This window comes from Topomyia yanbarensis, chromosome 3, assembly GCF_030247195.1.
Source record: "Topomyia yanbarensis strain Yona2022 chromosome 3, ASM3024719v1, whole genome shotgun sequence".
NCBI lineage: Eukaryota > Metazoa > Arthropoda > Insecta > Diptera > Culicidae > Topomyia > Topomyia yanbarensis.
In genome coordinates, this window is record NC_080672.1 from 67,213,048 (window position 1) to 67,238,936 (window position 25,889).

General features: G+C 37.2%; 1 protein-coding gene across 6 annotated transcripts in view; it reads left to right on the forward strand.

Moving 5' to 3' along the window:
* LOC131688486 (RNA-binding protein fusilli) overlaps nucleotides 1-25,889 on the forward strand; it is a 351,529-nt gene that overhangs the window by 285,878 nt on the left and 39,762 nt on the right. The window lies entirely within an intron of this gene.

Sequence of the window (25,889 nt, forward strand, 5' to 3'; positions counted from 1 at the left end):
CACGGATTTCCAACGTTTATCAATTTGAAAGTTACACAGGTTTTTGAAGAAATTTTGTTCTAGCCTAAATGTCTGTTATCTGTGCTATTACATAGTTGTAGAACAAGCAATTATCAATAACTAGCTAATACCCATCGCGCGTTGCTGCGACTTTCAACGAAATAGGAGGAAAACACAATTTATTCTGAAGCGCCATCTGGCGGGAAGATAATCCACAACCAATAGCACACAAATACGCTCCATAACAAATGCATACTACGCATAATTTTTTACGGCGATCGGTTAAGCCGTTTGGGAGTCTATAAATCGTATACATAAAAACATTAAGTTTTATATATATATAGGGTAAGGTGGGGCAAATCCAACCGTTCGGTAAACCCGACCCCCCCTCTGTTATCGAAAATTGGAAACACTACGCGAACTATCAATGTTGTCGTGTAGAGCATCAAAAATAATCATAACGGTGACATGACAGCGTTTTATTAGTCTACATTGAGATACTCAAACGACAATAAGTGTGTTATTACAACTTTTGAATTGATTTTTGTGCATCATTGACTTGGATATTACTGATTGTTAAAGTGATTTCATAAAAAATGTAAGTGAATTTAAATTCTTTGATTAAAGTCCTACAAAGTGCATAGATGAATTTAGTCCAACTTTTTCATAATTTTTTTTAATTACATCGTAATGAAAAATGACGCGGTGGGGCAAATCCAACCTCTTAATAGTGGGGCAAATCCGACCGCTTTTTTTGTTAAGAAAATGTTTATTTATCGGATTGAAATATATTGTTAATGTTATTATTTATTATTTTTTTACACAATGGTTCATAATTATAAACGAAAGCCACAAAAATGTGATGAATATAGTATTCGTTTAGCAATTGCTCCGATGCAAATGGAAATATATTTACGTGCTACTGGTCGTGATTTTGACATTCCAAGATTGACATTGAATTCCATTTTCTTCATGTTACAATTCAATAACATAACATTCATTGATTTATCATTGAAAAACCATAAAATTTGGGTAATATCTGTACTAAATCAACTAAAAACATAGGCGGTCGGGTTTAGCCCACCATTTTTGAAAAACGCAAAAATGAGCTATTCCGTAAAATACTTGTATTTCAAAATTTTCCCAAGATACGAATAAAATGCTATATGTAGAAAGTTGCCCAGAAGTCTAACCTTCAATTTGGTTTATAAAACGACTTGATCCGATGTAAAATGAGCATTTTACAGCCAAAACCATTTACTAGGTCGGATTTGCCCCACTTCACCCTATATAGAGTTGCCTGGACACGTTTCTCGTCTTTGAAAAGTTTTGCCTTTCTCCTATAGAAAGGCTATGCAATCACTGTGAAAATCGACTTTTTAACCGAGGCCTGGAGGACTGAGTCTCTGCGTGTGAGCGTATGTGTGTATGTATGTATGTGAACAACAAATGTACCTCGGTTACTAAGAGATGGCCGAACCGATTTTCTCAAAGTTAGTCTCAAATAAAAGACACCACGGTTGCAATAGGCTGCTATAAAATTATTTAATTCCGATTTTCGGTTCCGGAGTTACGGGTTGAAGAGTGCTGTCTCGTATAAAATATCGGTATTAAAATCGGTATTAGCATGATGCAAAACTTCATAAAATGTGTTCTAACTTGCTTAAATTTACAGCTTTAGCTCGCTGATGCCCAATCAAACCAACATTGACCACTTTTGACACCTTCGGCGGAACCGGAAGCTTCGGGAAAGCTGCTAAGTTCCTGAATTGAATTCTCAGAAATGTCTTACTTGATTTTTTCAAATTTAGTCTCAAATGAATACCATTCCATTAGAATCGGAGTTCTGGTTCTTGTGTTGAGGGTTGAAGTATGCGGTTCCATGCGAATCTCCCACATAAACCGGTATAATTAGTATATCTAAATGATGCAAAACTAATTAAAATTAGAATTTAATTCTGATCTGACATTCGGTTCCAGAGTTACTGCTTGCTCCATTCTCGATAACACGGGGCAATGTTCATAATTTAAAATTGGTCATTTTGCTCTTCTCATATATACCATTTGACTCAGTTAGTCGAAATCGGAAAAAGACTATTTGTGTATGTGTGAATGTACAGAGTGCGCCAGCTGGATGTATCCTTTTTCAACATTGAACAACTCCGATACAAAATTGAACTTTCATCCGATTTTCACTAGTAAGCAAAGTTTTTTAGGATATTTTATGCCATTTATTATAAACCTGAATAAACTTTACTTTTCAAGTAATCCCACAGAAAAAAGTCTGGTACAGTTAAATCTGGAGAACGAGGAGGCCATTCCAAATCACCATTTTTTGAGACAATGCTTCCTGGGAATATGCTCTGCAAGAACTTGATTGTAGCGGCTGTGGCGGGCGCTGTCGAATAGGAATGCCTGCATTATTTTTTACGATAAGCACGTACAGTTTTCACTATTGAACGATCGATTTGAATGTAAAGCGCTACGATTTCAGCGCGTTCTTTTGGTGTAAATAGCTAAAATGGCACTAAATGACGTTTCATAATTGTGTTTATCTGTCAAAATCGGCTGGAAAATGTCGGAGTTGTTCAATGTTGAAATAGGATACATACAGATGGCGCACCCTGTATGTGTGTCTGTGTCAAAAATGTCACTCATTCTTCTCGGAGATGGCTGTACCGATATGCTCAAACTTAGTATAAAATTAAAGGGCAAGCTCGGGTACAAGCTTCCCATCAGCTGCTATTGAATTTTGTGTCGATCGGTATTCCGGTTCCGGAGTTACTGATTGAAGAGTGCAGCCATACAGCAATTTTTCATATAAACTAGTACCACTGTGGTATCAAAATTATGCAAAATTTTTTAAAATGGGTGCAAAATTATTTGGATTTGCCAGTCTAGATGACTAATGACCAACCAAAGTCGCTTTGACCACATTGGCCACCTACGAAGGTTCGTGAGAAGCAGAAACTGAAATATTCATAGAGGGAGATAAAGGAAAATTTAATAATCAAATTTGTATTTTTGATGCCAAATGTTTTAAAAATGCATGAAACGTCGGGATTTGATGTAATCTCGAAAAAAAATGTTTTGACAAAAATTGATTTAAATTTTGGGACATTTTTGCCTTTTCTTATATAGAAAGGTTATGCAATCACTCTGAACATCGTCAATCCCGGCCAATTTTTTTTCGACTGATATAGCGTTTCTGGATTTTAACAGGGGACAGCTAGGGCTGTGCGGAGAGGTCTTACCTCCTCACTGGTCACCACCCCTCCTTCATACACCCTCCTTTAACCCCCCTCAGAATACCTGTCATTGCAACCACCCCCCCCCCCCCCCCCTCAGACTACCACTCCATCTATCCCTCATATCCCTACATCCTCTCTCTACACCATCATGTTTATACCACCCCCAATGTCAAAATAAGTTAGCAGGAATACAACATTGAACTAATGCTGATTAGGCTAATTACCGATTATATTTTTGCAAGTGTTTCACCGTCGACACTAACTCATCAAGTTTGTGGCTGGCGATCTATTGTGTACAATTCCACAATTATATCGAACATAACCAGTCATGGAGTCACACACAAGCATAAAAATAAATTATTTTTTCCCAACGTTAACGCATAAGCAGCACAAACCTGTCGCACCCTGCCGTGTGTTGAACTTAATCCAAACCCACCTTACCCACCCTCTTTGCAAATCATCATGTGTACACGACTCGAACTACACCATAGCGTTTCTACACTCGTTCATTTCAAATCGCGCGCACGACACAGCGAAGAAACGGGCGCAAAGTCGAACACGGTTAACAATATTTAACCGCTTATTATACCATCCGGACGTTCCAGTCATGATGTTGCTCGTATGGCAGGCGAGCGACGAATGATTTAAACGGACACGCGGCACCTCTATTTGTGACTTCACGTATTTGATTGAGTCTTTCAGGTTTGACGGACAACTGTAATCATGCTACAGTCGCATATGCTAAGCAAACTGATGATTTTTTTTCTTCTAGACCATGCCTTATACGTGTGTCGCCGTTCATTTGACGACAAAGGGGCCGTACTAACAACGCTAGCTCGCCCTGTCGAATAGTACAGACCAATCATGATGTAGATAAATACTACTTTTACAAAATACATTATTTCCGTTATTTGCACGAAGTGTACATTTTTCGGAATTAGTTACAAAATTGTTGTACAATTTAGGGTGTCCCAAAATGACATCATGTTAAAAAAGTCATCGGGCTCACTTCTTAAATGAAAGGTTAGGGTATTAGGAGCACTTTCTTCTTCGGAGTGAATTTGCTAAAATGCTCCCTACTGGTGGCGAATTTTGATTTTTTGAAAAATGGGCCGATTTTGGGTAAAATTTCAAATGCGTGCCTCTTGAAGTGCTTCTGAACGACCTTAGATTTTTTTCAGCATTTTTTTATTTTCTGAATGTCCTAATGGAGAAGTTTGGTTAGTTAGTTTGTACAAATTTTGAATTATAAGAGCGGCAGAGCCATTAAAACTGTAAAAAGTGAAATTTTTGTTGTTTTTCAGTAGTTTTTCTTCAAAACTGGGTATCTACAAAATTTTAAAAGTAAAGAAAACACTTTATATAATTGAGCCGAACACAGGGGCGTTATTTTTCTGAAGAAAATGTATAGCTATGGCCAATGAAGTATGAGTTATTTAAGTTTTTGTTAGATAACCTTTTGACATTTTATGATATTCATCAAAAATAACTGTTCTACAAAATAAAACAATTGAAGTGTGCTTAGTCCGCATATTATTTTGCGGAAAATAGAAGGAAAATGATGATAAATGGCGTTTTTCGCTTGTCTCTAGCACATTAGAATCGGTTTTTCTGAGCATATGATAATTTTTTTTAAATTATTTTGTATACTAATAGCAACCTAGAGGATTTGAAAATCACTAAAATTAAACAAATATGTCGAGTTAATGGCAAGTTATGGCGTATATTTGAAGGCTGAATTGATTGGCGTATTCACATTTTGTATATAAGGTGTTATTTACATGTTGGGAACTTTAAAGAGGAGAAAAATGCAGAAGAGTGAGGTGAGTGTTGAAAAACTGATATTTACTGTCACAGATCACATAATTCCGAAATAGTCGAATTTGGGGCAAATATCCTCGAAAAAGTTTTACAACAGAATACAGCGCATTTTCTGACACAATTATTTTGTTGACGATTCCTCCTAGAAGTAATTATGGAGAATTATCTCTTCAAAAAATGATTAGAGACTTGGCGTCATTAGCAAAGTTATCATTATTTTTATAATCTAAGTTACAAAAAAAATATCAGATGCTCATTAAACCTCGTCCTGGCATACTAAAGATGTACAAAAAACGTCAGTTTTAATCATTTTCCTTCTATTTTCCGAAAAACAATGTGTGGTCAAAGCACATTTGAACTGATTTATTTTTTGGAGTAGCATTATTTTTGATGTATTGCTAAAAATGTCAAAGGTTATCTTACAAAAACTTAAATAACTCATACCCCATTAGCCGTAGCTATACACTTTCTTCAGCCAAATTACGCCCCTGTATTCGGCTCAACTATATAAAGTGCTTTCTATACTTTTAAAATTTTGTAGATACCCAGTTTTGAAGGAAAAAAATACTGAAAAACAACAAAAATTTCACTTTTTACTAAGTTTTAATGGCTCTGCCGCTCTTATAATTCAAGATTTGTACAAACTAACTAACCAAACTACTCCAGTTGGATCTCCAGAAAAATAAAAAGATGAAAAAATCTAAGACAGTTCGGGACCACTTCAACAGGCATAAATTTGAAATTTTATCCAAAATCGGCCCATTTTTCAAAAAATCAAAATTCGCCACTAGTAGGAAACGCTTTATCAGACTCAATCCGAAGAAGAAAGTGGACCTAATACCCTAACCTTTCATTTAAGAAGTGAGCCCGATGACTTTTTTAACATGATGTCATTTTGGGACACCCATGTAAATATTTCCAATCAGTTAGCGCAAACATCTAATTTTTTCCTTCAGTCCAATGGGCGGATATTCAAGTTTAAAAAATCGGCTAAAAGTTCGGCCGAAATTTTTGAATCGGGGCACCTGTATTGAAACGTTAGAAGTATTATACATCCACAAATGAAAAGTTTGTGTTGGTTCCTTCCAATGAAATATGGAACAAAAATTAGTCAAAATTTGACTCATATTATGTACTAAAATTCTTTCAAACATAGTACATACTTAGCTATATCCAACATTTTTTTTGCAAAAGAAGGTTCGTGGCAATCGCCTACTGATTACCCACCATGCCCCTTGCGAAATTTACTCAAATATGTGTTCATTAAAAGTTCTCTTAACAAAGTTGAATTGATTCGCAGAGTTCTACAAAGTTTTAGGCCATAACGATATCTTTCTTATTTTCACTTACAGTGAGAATCTGTACCACCTAACAGTGAAAATGCGAGCTAGTGGCTTTTCTACATGCATATTGTCTGAGAACCCCTTACACCCATCAAGCACGTCGGTTCGGTAATGTGGTGAAATAAAGAACTAAAATTTTATTGTGAAAGGATGACTCATTATGTGTACTAAAATCCTTCCAAACATACTATATCGGAAAAAAATAAATTTTTCCTCAATGAAATTGGATTGATTTTCAGTCTTCGACAAGGTTGTAGGTGCAAAAATTATATTTCTTATTTTTACTTGCTATGATTAAACAATGTATATAATGCCACCTAGCGGTGAAAATACAAGATAGTAAGGATTCTCCATGTAAATTTGTTGAAGAATCTCATACAAACTCCCAACATGTTGGTCTGGTAGCCCGATTTATCCGTTTTAGTTCAAATTTGGAGCAGACACTCCTGGTGGGTCTAGGAATCGACTCAGAGGTGAACCTAGTTGAGTTTTTTTTAAATTCTTGTTATTTTTTCTTGGCAGTCTAATGTACATCGCAAAACAAGTTTTCGACGAGGCACCTTCTTCATTGTCACTTGCTTAATTTTCAGTATTTTTCAATGAAGATTTAAGAAAATATTTTTCAATTGTGATATTATCATATGAAAATTGAATGAATACTTCCGATAGGATAGGGATCTGTTCTGTACTGTGAATCCGACATCAACCGATCATTAACCCTTGTCAGCGCTTCTGAAACGGTTAAATTACAGATTTTCAGCATGTTTCACAAATCACGATCCTGCAAAACAAGCAACTTCGAAATCCACAAGATGCTGTATTGTGCTCCGGCCCTATGAAACAGGAGGATTATTTGGTAATTCAGTATCGTAAATTCGCTGTTCCGTAAATGCTGGTTTATGACGCTGGTATTTGTACATACCTACTATTGCCATCATTTCAGAAATATTAGCTACTCTGAACTAATTATTTTCATCTTAGTTGAGTTACTATTATTGATGTTTCTATATCATAGATGTATATTACCTAAATAATTATTGTCAGGAATGGTGAAGATCCGTTTCAACTTTCTTACCAACATCCTGATGGTCACCCTGAGCAAGTAGAAAGTTTTAATCACACATACAAACATACTTTCAAAGCCCACTTAGGTACTGGCTGTTCTAGTAAATTATACAACACAATATTTTTACTCAAACCGTTGATAATGGACGACCTTTTCACATTGGCATCACATCGAAGCGTTGGCCGGGACGTGTTCTGCTCACATGGTTCGTCACACATAAGAAAAACGGAGCGTCGGTAGCGAACTACTAACTACTAACGGCGTTCGGCAGTAGGTGTGAAGTTCGATTCCCACCTAGGTCAAGCAAGTGTCGGCGATCTTTTCAACTTCAAAAGTGAATTTAAATGCTGATTTTTTTTTTATTTCGACTGAAAGCTTGATGCTCAAACATAGTGTCATCTACCCTCACGGTATGAGCAAGCAGCGCGCTTCAAAGCGCAAAAACCCACATCAGCAAACTCGCAGTACCCGCGCAGCTCGGGTGATCGATTTTTCCCGGATTGTTTTGAAATGTACCGCCATGCCATTTAGTGTACTCTTTCAGTCGCGAGAACCTCGGCTAAGCGAAAGCCAACGTATTGAGCGGTTTTTTTTTCGCCGGCGCTACCTGAATTGCAAATTTAAACTACTCTATCCAGTCGGCAAGGGCAGATTTAGATCACTGCCCTAATAATAATCGTTAATCGCATCAGAGTTTGTTGATTTTTCGGAACTCAGAAAAAGGTTTGGGAAGTGCTAATTTTCGTTTCCGCTTGAAAGTAGCAGGTATGAGTGAAAGTGAGAGCAGAAGTGAGGTTTCAACTGACGTTGCTGATAGTTATGTAACACAGTCGACACCAGCGAAGGATACCGTTCTGGTTGAGGCTGAAACCGGCTCCAGTGAACCGATAGCAGAAAAACCCAGCGGTCAAAACACGACACCAGAAAACATCAACAGTCAAGGGTAATGGAGAGAGTGTGGAATAATGTTTTAGTTTATGTATTTGATTGATACTTCTTGGTTATTTGTGAAAAATAGCAACAATATTACAGTATTTCAGTTCCCTCAGGTGCACGTAGAGTTCAAAAAGTTTGTTGTAATTTTGTTGGAGCTGGCAGTCGTTCTGAACTGTCTTATAACGATACTCCGATTATGTAATTTTTGAACGAGGATTTGCTGTGAACAGTAAATAGATTACATACGAGAAGGATTCCTGAATTGTTCCGAATGGAATGAGAATGAATTTTCAGCTCTAATTTTGATTTTATCTGAACAATTTCAATTTTACCCTCCCATTAGAGGCAATGAGCCGCACAGTTGGACTTTTCTAGCCAAAATTGGGGCAAGCCTGGACTTAAATCCAAGTACGAAAGTTGTGGGATAATCTCGCTAGTATATTTCTCGCACCAGCTGAGCTACAAGAAGTATTTCTGCGAGGTTGTAAGTTATTCGGACGAAAAATGAATTTTTGACAGCTTTTTGAAGGTGTTTGCATAACTAAGCCATAGGAACTTCATACGGCTATTTTCGTTTTCAACAGTAGGTTTGTGACATAATTACTACAGTGAAATTATCCATTTCATTTATTTTCATCGTAAAATAAGTCACTAGTTGGTTTAATTATTGTTTAGATGCAGTTATACATACAGTGTCATTGAACCTTTCTTATGACTATGATCCTATTTTTATAATAGATTTTCCGTTACTGTTCATCAATATCAAAAATATCATAAAAATGAACCACACTACTTTATATTCATTGTAAAACGTGTTGGTTTACTATAGATTTTAAAATTATCTTGCACAAAATACCATGCACCTCCATAGCAGTAACAAAACTTTAAAATCTCCTTAAGGTTGCACAGAGAAAGCGTAAAATTCGCAAACGAAAAAAGCAGTTTTTTTCCACACCGTATGTCAGATCTTCATAAAAACCAATTAGCAGTACTGTAACAACATTCTACATACGCTGATTGATTTTTATGAAGATCTGACATACGGTGTGGAAAAAAACTGCTTTTTTCGTTTGCGAATTTTACCCTTTCTCTGTGCAACCTTAAACCCGTTTGCGCACCTAGGCGCAGAACGAGACCATGTTATTCGAAAAGTAGAGGTAATTTCCTATAGAACATAAATTATGCGACCGTTCTGAAATGTTTCGCCTGATTGCACAGAATACATTTGTGAAAAAAGTATTTTTGATCTGACCACCTCAAACATAATTAAACGAAAAAGTCATAGTTCCAAGCAAACTTAGTGAAGTTTTCCATTATAATATAATAATTGAAAACTAAGTTCTTTAATTTCCCTATAAAATGAAACTAGTTGAGCTAAAATCGGACCTAAATCAAAAGAGTAACATGCATTTGCAGTGAACATAGAAATTGTGGTTTCGGAAATGAAAATCATCAATCCATTCATGCCCATGTTGTTTGTGGACAACAACGTTTTTAAACAGCTATAACTTTTGATTGAGGCAAGATTTGCTTACAAAAACAAGTAAGGCTAATAAATATGATTCTTGCCTTTCATTTGAGTATTAACTGTTACAAGGATCAGCTCTAGAACAGAAGTTTTTGCATTTAGTCTGATTGGATTCAGATGGAGCAGTGCTGCCAGGGACAGTTTACGTTGACGACAGAAAATGATTTTTTCATATAAACTGACACAATTACATCCCCAGTTAAGCGGTTTGTTTCTTAATTTAAAACAGATTTATTTTAAAATTTAATTTGATATACACAACTGTTCTATTTGTTATTTTATTTTAAACGCGTTTAGAGCTATTCTAAATACACAGGACAGACTGGATAAACTGGGAAAACAAATTTAAGTCCAGTAACGTTTAAGACATGGCATGAATTTTAATCTAAAAAGAACACCCGCTGCTGCTGGGACAGTAAGTTCTTGTTTTAAAATTTTCAGTTTTATGCAGTACGAAACAAAAGTGTTCGAAATAATAGATCAAAAAGTTCTGCTCGGAATGTGATTGTTTCCGTTCTAATTACACTCCCATATAAAATACAACGCTGCTGAACAGTGCTGTAGAAATAACCACAGAAGCACGTTGTCAGATGCCTTGCTGATAAAAAACGTATCACATATAACCGAAATATGAAACATGTATGCCAATAGGCTCATTACCCAATGCACCTAGAAAGCGCCGAAAACATGGATTTACAACGCGCACGCATGCATAAAAATATTTTTTTTTCAAACGCAAACTCTCAAGCAGAGCAGCACACACAAGGCGCACCCTGCCGTATTGAACTCAATCCTTTGCAATTCCTCACTTTGCAAATCATTCTGTGAAACCGTGCTGGTACCCGAGAAACTCGTACACGGTTCAACTGTGTGCGATGCCACCGCTGCCGAAAATTCATAGCGTCTACCGCTTTTTGTAGTGTCCAGACGCTACAGCCATGATCTTGCCCGTTCGACGTAAGAGCAAAAACTAACTCAAACGCGCATGTCTGGAGACGATGTTGCTCGTATGGGATAGGAGCAACAACTGATTTAAACGGGCAAGCGTCGCCTTAAATTATGACTATTCGTGTTTGATTGAGCCACTAAGGTGCTTCCTGTTGATGGCTCTGCCTGAGAAATCTACCTCACGAATGGCGAATATCCCTTTTTTCGTGAACTTTTTTTAATAGTACCGATTTTTATAAGACTGCTTTTATTGCAAAGATATTAAATTATTACCAATATTTAAGTTAGGTGTTTCTGAATTGGTTGGTATATGAATGATTAAAATCCATCTAGTAATAGCGGAGTTATAAGCATGCCAATCTTACATAGTTTCGTTACATAGGAGATAGTTTAGATCAGCGGTTCTCAACCTTTTTCGTACCACGGATCCCTTAGAAATCACCCTGGGTTGCTGCGGATCCCCATGGATGAACATCGATTTTGTTGGCTATCAATATGTTATTTTCAGTTTATTAGAAAAGGAACTTTATTAGGCTTGAAATTTCAATATGCACTTGGAAGATTTATTTTTCTTCGCGGACCTCCAGCAACGACTTCACGGACCCGTAGGGGTCCGCAGACCACAGGTCCAGAATCACTGGTTTAGATTTTAGAATGACACATAGGCCCAGATAGTGGAGTAAAACATTTTCAATGTCAAAATGACGCTCATTTTTACTAGACAACACGTTTCATGACGATATACAAATGATTAAAACCTTCGCGATGCATGGATACACGAAAGCCCGCGGTCTCGCAAACATGAAAACACCCCACTAATAATCTTATACAAACTCCCGTGTTCGCACGATAATGCATCGGCCACGTCCGGAAACACTTATCTTCGATCTTAACAACCTAGGTGGACAAAAAATGACGTTCATATTCACTAGACAACACATTAATGGTGAAATGACTCTAGTGATATGGGGAAACTTACTCTCTTCTAGCATCTGAACCATTCACTAAAAAGTAAGTACCATATTCACGATCCGTGTACGACCATTCAAGAGTACAAGCGAATATGCGAATGACCACACGGTTATAAAATCGAATTTATGTACGCACAGTTACATACTCGCTAGCACACGCGACAAACACGTTAACATACAAACGCTCGAGCCCTTCGCGTTCATCTACGCACACCTGTGCCCTTGATCTCACAAACAGGGTAACGTCCCGATCACTAAGTGAACGTTTCAGCACCTATAAATTTACAAACGCGGTATCAGGAGTAAATGGGAACGCTCGTGTTTGCGCAATCATTAATTGGTTACGTCCGGAAGTGCCTAGTCTCCACCCTTCAGCCTAGGTCTAACTTTCAGTTAGACCAATAATATTTTCGAGACAACACGTTCCATGATGGCATAACCGGGAACCCTAATGATATGGACGAACTCATTCTCTTCTAGCATCTGAACCGTACATCGAAAATTAACTATCAGATTCACGGTCCGCACGCGATCATCCAAGAACACATACGAATATGCGAATAAACACACGGTTATAAAATCGAATTTATATACTGGAAATTACATACACACTAGCACACGCGACATGCACGCGATCGAACACGTTAACGTATAAACGCTCGAGCGCCTTTCGCGATGATACACGCGATCATGAAGTCCCTGCTCCCACACATATCGTCGCTGTTGTGCTATCTTATGACAAACGCCATTTTGGGGTAAATTGAGTTAGATATGCCACAATACTTGTCTAAAAAATCTCTACAAAGTGGCGTTTACAGAATTTTGACATTCTGCTTGGTTACTGCGATATAGCGAGAAACGTGCTGAGAAATTTTTAATTTTTTGCTTCAAATGATTGTGTTTGAGGATTGGCTCAAATTATCTTGATGTATAAGATGTTTTTATATGTAAAACTATCTGAGAAACACAAAGGCATAACCATTTTCAAAACAAAAATGCTCGAATTGTGAGAAAAATGCAATTTTAGTTTTAAACTGGAAATACTGATCATTTACAGCATATGTTTTGGAATGACACCGCCTTTTAATTTCTTCACCAGCTTCAGACGTTTCTCAAAACCATCACAAGCGGCACTCACGGCTTCCATCGGCATTTCGTCCCAAATCCGTTGAATTACGGTTTTGAATTGGGTTATATTGGACACTCTGTATTCGTTGATCTTCGACAACATGTATGACCACACAAAATAGTCCAAGGGATTAAGATCCGGAGAGCTGGGAGGCCATTCGTCCTTCGCCAAAAAGTCGTTCAAATTGTTCCGACACCAGCTCTGAACGACATTTACTGTGTGGGAAGGCGCTCCGTCCTGCTGAAACACATAATGGTCATTTCCAAACATTGTTTGCACATTTGGCTTTACGACTTTCTCTAAAACTTCAGTTTTATAATACACAGCGTTAATTTTAACGCCTCTGTCGATGAAAACAAGCGGAAATTTGTCACGCTTGCAAATTGCTCCCCAAACCATCACTGCACCGGCGCTTTGGAATCGAGGAATGTTCCTGTCACTATCTGAGACATTCCTAGAAGTGACAGCCCACAATCGGTCATTTTGGACATTGTGAGGTTGCTGCAGGACAAATAATTTCTCATCAGAAAATATAAATTCTTCCCCAGCGTGCCGTGATAGGATAGCACTTGCTCTTTCAAGTCTTTTTTCCTTGGAAGCTCCCGAAACTCCGTGTACTTTACGTTTCTTGAAAGCTTGCAGTCCCAGGTCGAGTTTTAAAATATTGTGCATCGATGATTTCGACATATTCAGATCAGCAGCCATTTTACGAACAGAGCGCTGAGATTTTCGCCTAATCCGTTCCTTCACGACTTTAACCACTTGTCCAGTCCTTACCGAACGAGGGCGGCCGGATCTTTTTCTGTCATCCAATGAGCAAGTGTCACGGTTCCTTTGGATGGTCCGGTAAACATAATCGCGCTTTACTCCAACACTCTTTAAACTTTTGAAAATAGCGCCCGGGCGCTCACCTGCCAAAAAAAATTTTATCACCACAGCACGGAATTCCTTCATCGTCGGCAGAAAATGTAAACTGAATGAAAGAATGTATGTTATCATGTCAGTAATAGTACAAACATAGTACAACATGTCACCAATACATAGCTAATATATGTGTTGTGCGTACACGACAAGTGTATGAGAATTTATTGGACACAGCATATTTGGCAACACTGTAACCAAAAATAACTATTTTTTCTAGATTCCCTGACTCATTTCCTTCACAATGCATCTCACCGTTTGTTTATAGACCAAATGAAGCCAAAGATATGAATAAAAGTTAATAATTGATGATTTTTTTCTATGGAAAATTTTCCATGCACGAATATTTTCCGCCATACAAATTTTGTCATCAATACACACCTATGACACGTGTGAGTGCGACTTTTGTTTACATTTATAGTAAAAACTCACAACATAGTCAACCGATCTTAGAAATATTTGAGATATTAATACAGAATATATAAAAGCATCAATTGTCTTCTTTGAATTGTTTATATAATTTATAAGATTCAAGATACTCAATCTCAATAGGGTGGCGATTCCTGGAAAAAACCTGGAAAATCAGGGAATTTCAGGGAATTCTATTTGACCTGGAAAAACCTGGAATTTTCAGGGAATTTGTATTCAAATCAGGGAAAAATTTCGACCTGGTTTTAATATTTTTTTTAAATGCGATTGGAAAATATTGGCTCTAATATTCGGTTCAACGCACTTACTCCCCTCAACACATTTTATACTAGGGAGAATAACAATATTCGATCCATCTCATAATTACAACTTCTCACAACAATAGTTATATGGGTCATCCCTCGTCAGATTTACAACCAAAATTTGAATTCCTTGCAATTTTTTTTCTTGCATTCTTTAGCTTAAAATAATTAACACGAATTTTTTGTTTTGGCTGAATATCATACTTTTTTCAAGTTATTAGATTTGTAACTTTTGAAGTTTATAAAATTGAACATTTTTCAATCACTGATAACTGCATGGAAAAAAATATTATTTACAAAAGGTAGTTTTTGCATGAGCTTACCGAAAAAAACATAAACATTTTTTTGTTATATAGCTTATGAAATCTGCAATTATTATAAACAAATTGATTTTTTTTTAAAAGTTGGGTCAATTTTAAATATTAAGAATCATGTTTAATCTTTTTTTTGTGAAAAAATATGGAGTGGATATCAAAATACTATGCGAGATATTACAGTTATAAACTGAAAACAAGCCAATTTTACACTAAACCAGTGACAGACCTGTTATAATTGTATTGTCTCGTGAAGTACTTGGAGATCCATTCCGAAATTTTTACCTAAACTTCGCAATATAATTATAAATAATTTCAAAAAATAATAAAATGTTTTTGGTTCAACTTAAAAGAAATTTGCTTTTAGTATTTGCAGAATACATAAGTTACATAGCAAAAACAAATATGCATTGCAAAAACAATTTCGGTGAGCTCATGCTAAAAGGCAACTTTTATTATTTAATATTTTTTCTACAAATTGAATATCTGACATTACAGAAAAATCTGCAAATGTAGTAACCCTGCCAACAAATTTGATATACCTACATTCGCCTCAAACATTGAACCCAAGCGAACAAAGCAAAATGAGTCAACGCTGATGATGGGTAGAGCGAAAGAGACAACTAGTATCACGACACTATGTTAGCCGTGTTTGCAAATGGAGCTCGAATGTACAAGCGATTTTTTGTAGGAATAACTGTATTCGAGATTGTACATAAAAGTGTGCTGGAAACGAGCACAACACAAAAGAAATCATAGCACTAGATAGCGTATCTTCACAAGCAGTGTAACGGACTTCTCATTCAGCTACACTGGCTGTGAAAACACACAGCGCAGTGATCTGCTCCGCCTTCCGTTCAACAGGCAACTGAGCTTGTCCGGCCAAATTCGTTCTTTAAATAGTCGATGATAACGTTATTCATAGAAGCGTAGCGCGCTAGGTACACAAATATGTCGTACCGGGCTTGGGAAGCGCTATCTTATGTGTGTAATTGCGCGATATTTTGACAAGGTTGTATATTATTTAAATTTTTAATGCCATGATATCAAAAATCTTTGGGTTTATCTATTGGAATCCATTCTTAAAAGTATTTCGGGGCGATTCGCGCATAAAATTTGAAAATTTATCGGGAGATGGCTGAATTATTTGCGTTCAAAATTGGACCACTTTTCGTTACATACAAGTTTTGCAGAATTTGCAAAGTGCACCCCCATATCGAAAACAAAGACGTAGTCCTACGTCAAAAAATTGCCGATTCTTGAAATAAATCTTCATGACCGTATAACAGTATATCGCATCGTAGCTGATCTCTTGTTTTGCGGCAGCTTATTTTTTGCTTATATAACCAATTTTGGGGTTTGTAATCAACTAATTCTCAACGGCGTAAACTTGTTTTATTCAAGTTCTTTCATGTACTAGCCATCGAGTTAATTCTAAGCGCTACTCAATTCCTCTCGTGTTCAGTGCTAGTCCATAGCGGCATTAGGTAACGCACAGCTTTCATACTTCTTATTCGCGCACGTTGGCTGCCCCTATTTTTTGTCTGCAGCTGAAGTCATTTGTCTGCTCCGCTCACTGACAGACAGAATTATTAAGAAAGTAAATAAAGTGTCACAACCGCTCCGGGATCAAATTATCAGATAGTCCCATGACGATTGTTAACAATCTCTGTGGCAAACCCAAGAATTTTGACATCCATATTACTAGGGTTCTTTGAAATTTACAAATAGTATTTCAAAGCTGGGACACACTTCCAGGACCGGGTGTCCGGAAACAAGTAGCTGACTTCCTGATTCCAAACCACCTACAAATATTTGAATAAGTTTAAAATTATAATAGTAATGACCATTACCCTGTCAGTCTGCTATGCGGTAGAAACGACCAAAACGTTCGCTCAGGTCTACATCTTCAATTTTATCTCACTAAAATTTATGCCTAGTGATGTACTATGATGTCACCAAGTTTCAGGTTCTAGTTATGGACAGCACATTGTAATTTTAATTGAAATCTGGAAAGGTACTCGCGTACTATGTCGCTACCTAACGGTTAAACACTCAACTCCGCTTAATAATTCAACGTTTTCAATATGGCTTTTCGTGTATAATAGAACTGTATGAAGATGACTTTCGCAAGCTTCAGTTTCAATATCATCTTCCGCTAACATACGGGCGGATAAGACAATATTTAAAATCAACAAATAGTGTATTTAACCGAAGTTTGCCTCCCTTTTGCTGCGAAGCTTAACTCATCTCACAATAAACAGACAAACGATCATCGCAAAAATAAAATCGGCAGTGTATTATCACTCACCATAGATCGTGGCGACTGTTACGTATGCTTAACTTATAGCACTAGCTTGAGCAGAGATAGAATATACACTAGTGTCCTTTTTTGTGTGCTGCTATTGCCAGATTGCATTAAAAATCGTTTTATTTATTTATTTGTTTGTATTTATTATATTGTTACTATGTTACTATGTTGGAATTGGAAGATGGAATTTTCAACTGACCTTTTCACTGCCGTTCAACGCATAATTGTCTTATGTATAGAGGGAATCTCATAGAACATGGGACGAATACGATCTTAACGGCAGTTTAGAGGGTACTTAATTTCTGAATTGTTGGGAAAAATCATAAGCAGGCAAATGAGAGACTAAAAAACTGTTTATCTCAAATCACAAGTAAACTTACCAAAAACCGGTTTCTATAATTTGTTCGCAGACCTGTCTGTGTTTTCCTGTGATTATTCGACATTTTCTTGAATTATGCCCCTACTTTAAAGTTGTGAAAAGTGCTGGATGATTTTGTATCAACTACACAATCATTATTAACCTTCCGGAAGTCGCGCAAATGGCCCACTGAACGAGCAACCGCTGGTGCGCTCAGACGATTTCGCTAGATTTTCAGAGTAGCGTGCACTCAGTGCACTAGCGTGACTTCCGGAAGGTTAAAAAGAAGAATCCAAATCTAACCAGAACATAAAAAGCGGATTATTACTGTACAGAAGTGGTTAAAACCGCTTCTGTAAACAATCTTCTTAGCACATATTCTGGGATACCTTCCTGTTGGTATGAAGTTTTTACTGGTTCACCCACTGTTGCAGAAGACCTGCTTAACCAAATATTTCTTGAGAAATTTAGACTTCTCTATCGTTCAGAATTACTTTAATACTTCATTTCGTTACATACCATAAAGCATGGTTGAAGTCTTCTACGTCCAAGTTTTGTAATCGATTGCCACACAGGAAAAATTGGTAGAATATCCACGCTACAATTTTCGAAGAAGTGTTTAGCCTTCATATTCTGCCTATCACTAAAATTCGGAATAATCAATACCTTCAATGACTTCGTTCCTTAATGATGCTTCGAATTATACACAAACACATTTGACGTTTTTATTTTATTATTATTTTATTAGGGTACGAGCAGAATGTTTGTCTCACTATCGAATCCATTTCGTCGTTTCTTAAGATTGTTTTTTGCATTTCTTTTATATGTAGCTGATGGTAATCGAGTATTAGACGTTTTGGAAACGGTGTGAACAGAGCTTGCCGATTAGCCAAGCTTTTTAGAACTATTCCAATGAGATGTCTTTTGATTTCCGTTTGGACCGCACATATTATTTCTAATTTGCATTTCTTTCGACCCATTTTTGAAAGCGCATTTAACATGTATTTTTGGATAAAAAAGACATACGTCCATATTTGTAAAAAATTTCATTTTTGGTTGAATATATCAAGAGATCTATGTGTTTTTAGGTTTCCATATTTTGTCGCGAACAAACTTTACATTGCAAATTGACCTAAGAATGGGTTACGACCACCTTCAAGGGTGTTTGGAATATAATACAGTATGTTAAAACGGTGCCTACTTAACCCTCCGGAAGTCTCGCATGACACTGAATGAGCAGCCGCAGTTGCCCAAAGACAATTCGCTAGCTTTTCAGAGCAGCGTGCACTCAGTACACCAGCGCGACTGCCGGAAGGTTAACAGAAGATCCCAGACTCATCACCATTTCCACACAGACACTATGAGGAAATTCATCCTAAAAATGTCAATCCGCTTATTTTTCCAGAACACTAGCTCCTCCTTTTATACACGGTCCCATATCTATCCTCAGCTTACTTGTGCATATGCCAGGGGCGGCCTTATCATAAATACGACCACAGCCCCAACCAAAAGTATATTCTAAATAACCGTTATATTAGGCGAAGCATTGTTTTCAAGTGTTAGCGATTTTTGATCCGTCCGTTCCCCTCGTAACATTTTGTCGCAAAATTCTTACCTCAGGAGGACTCTGTGTAAATAAAGTACCCCCAGCCTCTCGCAAAGCGGCCGGCGAGGAAAATTTTTTTTACAATTCTTTCAAATACATTTCCCTACAAAATGTTTAACGGCTTTTATCGACATTTTCATTATAACAGCAAATTGCTTGCAAAATCAACCTATTTGATGACGAATATATCGTTGATAGTTTTGTTTTGAATTTTATATGTCATGGAGCATGAAGAGAAGTTCTCTTAGTTCACAATCCTGCAACTGCCAATGATTCTAAGAAGCATACGTCCAACTAAAATACTAAATTTTGTTTGGTTGAAATCGAAGAGAAAATTTATTTCAACTACCAAATTGAGTTTACTAGTTAGCAAGATTTGTAACCACAGGTTACGACAGTTGTTAGTTTGCTTTGCCAAATTTATAAGGGCTGCTAGACTTTCTCTTTCCCGTTCCCTAAATCCCACTTTGCTTACAACATCAAATTGGGGTGGATTTTATTGGCTCGAATCAAAACATGTCGAAAGTAAACAAAATTCATTCCATAGCGTCAAACTTGCTCCCAGGTGGCGAAATCGTTAGAGTTCAACGGGGTGCTGGAGCGTTGCCAGAAAGTTTTTATTTCACAGATTAAATTTTAGGAAACTTCCCAGCTCAGCCGAAATGCTGGCTGGTTCTAATTCGTATTCCGGCTCCAGTGACAAAACCGATTCTTGTTAAAATCGGTTGTATCACTGGAGCCGGAATACTAATTAGAACCCAGCAGAATTCCGGCTCATTTCCGGTTGAACTTTACTGGGTTCCGATAACCATCTGATACCCTTCAGGAACCTCTGTTTAAGGGATACCATTTCGATGCGGTTTAGCCGCATAACCGAGCCCTGGTCATCGACCCGCCATCGGAAGCAAGCGAATCTGTGATCCACTCGTTTGCCCGGCTTATTCAAACATAGGGGCTATCCCTAGTTCCGATTGAGCGGTAGCGAATTCGGACAGCACGCGCAAAAGCGATGTGGCATAGCCACATTGGGTGGTGGAAACAAAATAAAATTGGCAACGCTAGCGAAATTTCAACACAAATGAACACTCCGGATGAACCTATCGTCTTTCTTCTTCTTCTTCGCTTCTGTTTGGCTTGTTTGTGAAACAAAGCCCAAAATGGCACAGCATATAAAGCTATATTGCCAGTTAATTTTCGTTTATAGTCCAATGGACTTTACTTTTTGTGACTAACCGACGATAAACTCGCAGCGCCACAAAATTGGTCCACCACAGCACGAGTAATTCGCCCAATCAAGGTGAAAACAGCGAATTATCTAGCACTCGGTGAAAACCAACATGTCGACACGTTGAAATTTTCACCGGAAGTGGAACCTATCGTCAAGTGACATATCGACGAGTTTTGATTCGAGCCAATAAAATGGGCCCTCAAACTGTGTGAGTGATGGCCTTCCAAGTCCAGGTTGTCACCTGAGACGGGTGGGTCACTCACGCAGAAGGGTTGCCGGCGCTCACCCAAGGTATCTCTTCACAACGGTGTGAGCATAAAGTCGCGCAACATACCATCCATCGCTGTTGCAGCCATCGCCAAAGGCTGCCAAGATTTTGACAATTGAAATGTCAGTTTGTATGATATTGCAAATTTTTTCGGTATCATCCGAACTTAGCTGCCTAGAGCGCACAGAGGAGTAACTGGGGTCGAATCCTGGCGAAAATTATTTTCTGCTGCTATTGCTGTTATTATGCCTTAATATGAACTAAAAATAGACAACAACTAGATTTTGGAATAATTTGGCATCTATCCACCTACCATTGCAAAGGTCAATTTTCTATATCCTTTCGAAGACTAGTAATTTCGAGGAGATATTCGTGAATACATTTGTTTTCTAGTTGTATAAACAAATGATCAGTGAAAAAGGGAGAGGGAAAGGGACGACTGTGTAGGTTTCCATAGGGATACATTTTTCCAAACATAGTATTTGGTCCTACAGTATTTCGGTGTACCTCAAATTAGTAAAAATTTGAATATTTTCAAATCGCTTGGAATTTGTGGATCGGACAAGTCCGGAAGAGTTCTTATGTTTTTTTGGATAGCTGGAATCTTGTATTGTAATGCTGCTTCAGAAACTTTGCCGGACCTCGGCGCTTAATATAATTTTTTTTTCAAGTTTGGAATAAAAGTTTAAAAAACGTATCTTTGAAAGTTAGTACTATGCACAGTAACACCACTATTTTCAGTTAATTTTAGGCTAAAGTTGTACAACTACGTTTTTTATAATATTGTCTAATTTAATACAGTCGTCGTCACTAGAAAGCGATATTGTTGGATATACAATGAAAATTATTTACAAAAAACCCTTCAAATATTGCCATTTTGCATCCACGCAAAAATTCTTTAACAATTTTTGACATACTCCTAATTTCACCACATTATTCAGTAGGCTTCCAGGTATATACAAAAAATATAACGAAACTGCAAATCGAGAAAAAAATATTTTGGTTTTTGGCCAGGAATTTGTTCTAGTTACTCCTCTGTGGAGCGGCCTCTGTTCGCCGCCATTAGATTACAACACAGATCGCTACGGCCAGCAAGCCCTGTAGCCCTATTGACGCTACACGAGGTTCTTCGCCATTCTGGGAAACAGGTACAGCCACGAAATCCAAGCCGGCTGCGATTCGACCGGCACAAAGAACCGGACACGGAAGCCTCATCTACAGCAGCAGCCATGTTCGTTAAAAGCAGCTGCCACCTTCGTCTGGAATGTTATCGACAGACCTGCACCAACAAAGAGTTCAAAGCGCAAGTAGACCTGAATAAGTGACGTCACCTAGGTTAAGATTATTGTGGGGGTGGAAGAAAATAAATTATAAGTATGTGCTCAAATAGGGTAGTATCGTAGCTTTGCACAAGGTAGACATTGTCCGTACAGTGATTCCACGATTTTGATTCGACTTCCGGACTCGAAAGGAGTCGTCAGCCCTCGTCTTCGTGTGTTTCAGACGAAGGAAATTTCAAGGCCCCGCTTTTGAGCATTTTAAATAATTTCTCGACCTTGCAGTTGTTCACCTTGGTTCTAACATTTTTCGATGGTCCACTTTCGAATAGTTCCTGAAGTGAATGAGTACCGGGGTGAGTAGGGTTCGTCGCGGTGCGGATGTGGGCGGTAAATGGATAGTCCGCACCGCAACCGCAAAAAAAATAATAAAACCGCACCGCTTACCGCAACCGCTCTGCATTTACCGCACCGCGCGGTAATGCGGTAAAATTCATGTATTTTTAAAAATTATGTGGAAAAATTATTCATTTATTTTGTATAACGATATATAATAAAATGTTATTCTTATTTACACGGAAATTAACTTCGACGGATTCCTCAGAATGTAACATATATGAAAAAATTCAACTTTTGCAATTTTTATTAATAAAATCCCGGACATTTTTAGACAAATACTTTCGAAACAAGGTAAAACATCGTCATTCCTCTAATAGTAGCATAGCACTATGAAATTTAGCAGTATTTCATCTTTTTACATACAAAACCATTCTTCCGCAGCAATTAATAGGAAAACGTTTAATTTAGTTATCCATAATTAATTGAAAAATAGATTAATGAAATTACATATTTTTTATGTTCAATTTTCATGTTTGCAATGATTTTGACACATGAAAATGAAATGAACGTTTTTCGCATTTACGTAGTAAAAATCATTAAATTCACAAAAAAAAAATTAAAAGACAGGCACCAGGAATTCTATATAGTAGCGCTTAAATCCCAATACAGTGATATAAAAAATGTTGACTTTCATCAATAAGAACGATGCCATATTTGACAAAAAATCGTGCTACATATAACTCTAGTCAGGAACCCATCGAATCTTAACTGGTACAGAGCTATTGAACATTAGAAAAACTGCAAAAATGTATAATTTGCAGCATACAGCAAAAAAAAGTTATTACTAATAAGGGATTTTAGGAACACTATATCCCAAAACCCTAACCTCTTATTTTTCAAGAGACTGATGTATTCTTATTCAAATAATAAGTGCTCCCTTGAAAAATGCATAACTGTAATTTTCTAATGGCTAGTTTGAAAGTACTAGCACTTTATTTATTTTTTTCTAATATTTTTCCATAATTCCAATGACACGAACTTTTATTAAAGCTAAATATAAGTCATAAATTGTTCAAACTATGCAAAATTTTGCATCTGAGCTAACTTTCACACTTGTCATAATATGATGGGAGGATTTGAGAATTACAAAAAAACGCAGTTCCCTACACTATAAAAACACTAACTTCGTAAGCTTTATTTCCAAAAAGTCACAAAATGCTGCTAACTGAAAAATATTAGGAAATATTCCCAGTTGGACAACAATGGACGAACGCGAAAAAAAGTTCTGTAGCATAGCATATTATAAAACGGACTGCAGAAAAATTCATTATGAATTTACACAGGTGTCAAAAGAGATAGAGATACGATGTTTAGGAACGAATGAGAGGATAATTAACATAATTTGGACCCCTCCTTTTTTAGTCTCTTTTCATACATTTGTCTCCTTTACTGCTAATTCCTCCAAGTTTGTTTGGTTTGATGAAGATAATTCCATTCTTTGGGTTGTTTTTAAGTCTCAGTTCAAGCATCTTTAAAATTCTCCAAATTAATCAAATTTCACAGTTGAAAAAATATCATCCAAAACGATTCATATTTCCGATTGCCAAGAGAAATCGGGAGAAATAATGCATTTTTAAATTGGATTTGACAGTGCAATTCAATTCACGCGTGTTTTTTGTAAACGGCCAATAAGCATGCTGTCAAAATTCACTTTGAGAGAAAATTCCGGCCAAACCGTAACTCGCCAAGAACGGATGTTAACATATTATGGATGGAAAAAGTTTTCTCTTTCGTCTACTGCTAAGATTTATAGTAGGCGACTAACGGTTTGTCCGGAATTTCCCCTCAAAGTGAATATTGACAGCATGCTTATTGGCCCTTTTCAAAAAACACGCGAGAATTGTTCTTCAATGATTGGATTCTGCATTTTATGTATTTGAAAAGGTTCGTTTGTAAATTTTTAGTTTGAAGTATAAAATAAATAGTGCTCAAAATATGTCGTAAAAATAATTATATTGGACACAGCTTATAGATTTTCTTTCTTAGTAACAATATGTTTTATCATATCAGACTAACCAAAATGTTAGAAAAATCGAGTAGCGATAGGTCGAATACAGATTATATTCAGATTTCTTTTCAAATCGTTGACAAGTCTATGGAAATTAGGACAATTCAATGTTCTTTATGTTTCTCTATTGTAAGGTATAAGTAAAAGCCATATGTTCTGACAGAGGAATTTTCCTAATAATGACATTTCTAAACATTCGTTAAGAAAATAAATCTCATTGCGCGCTTCTCAAATGGTAAAAATAGTTTTAATTCACTTTTGTATACAGACTGCAGACTTTATTAATAATTTTTTGAAGCGCGGTTGCGGTAATACCGCGCGGTAAAAGCTCAATTCCCGCACCGCATCCGCGGGAAAAAGTGTCTCACCGCACCGCAGATTTTGTGGTGCGGATGCGGTAAATACCGCGCGGTTGCGGTAATTGCCGCGACGAGCCCTAGGGGTGAGTATAGGTGCAGCCCTGGATGTGTATTTGTAGTAGTGAGCATACTCCTTCTCCAACCACCCACTGAGCAAGTCGAGGGGCTACAGATTAGCTAAATTATGTAGCAAGTTTAATCCGCATACAAATTTTTTTCGTTTCGAAATTTTGCTTACCACATGAAAATCCGCTTGAAAAGTAACTTGTGTGAATTTTGATTTATTTCTCTTAGAAGCCCGTCAAAAACAATTAAACTTAATGCTACGTCGCACAACTTCTGACTATATCCTCCCCCTCGTCACATTTCACCACCAATTTGGTATATCCCCACTATCCCTCAAAATGCTACGTCATTTATGCATGGCCCCTTAAGCGTTATTTTAATGCGTGATATTGTCCGTCTCGTCTGCAATTCTAGCGAGTGATTCTGACGGAAAACGCTTCCGAGACCCTAGCTCTACAGCTCCAGTAGAACAACTCTCGAAAACGAAAATAGAATGCTCCCCTTAATATACAGAAGAAATACACCAATGCTTCATGTTTTCAATCAATGGTGTATTTTGGGTAAAGTTCTGGAATGTTTAGAAGGTTTTATTTCTTTAAGTACACAAAAACGATTATTGGTTTTGTATCAGTCTAAAACGGTCCGAGTATAGTGGAGATGCTAGACTGGCCAAAACAATGTCAGGCCTCCGTAAGACCTCAAAAAACCAGAAGTAACGTTTGGAGGAATTTGACGTTGTAGATTTGCTCGTTGACTGTCCCAGATGTGATGAAGAGCTAAATCACTTGGCCACATCAACAGATCGCTTGCCACGCACTGATTTTCAAATCAATCTTGAACGCTTTTTCTTCAACTCCCTTCACAGCTTCCTTTCGTGAGCTTTGGCCACCGTGTTCTGTTTGTTGCTACGAATCGGTACATTGTGTTTTGACCCGAATTAAATTGCAAATTGAATCGAAATGCTGATTCGATGCACGAATGGGTAAAGACGATACTGGAACTGTTTGTTTTCAAATATCCTTAACTCACCCTGTCCCTCAACACTCAATG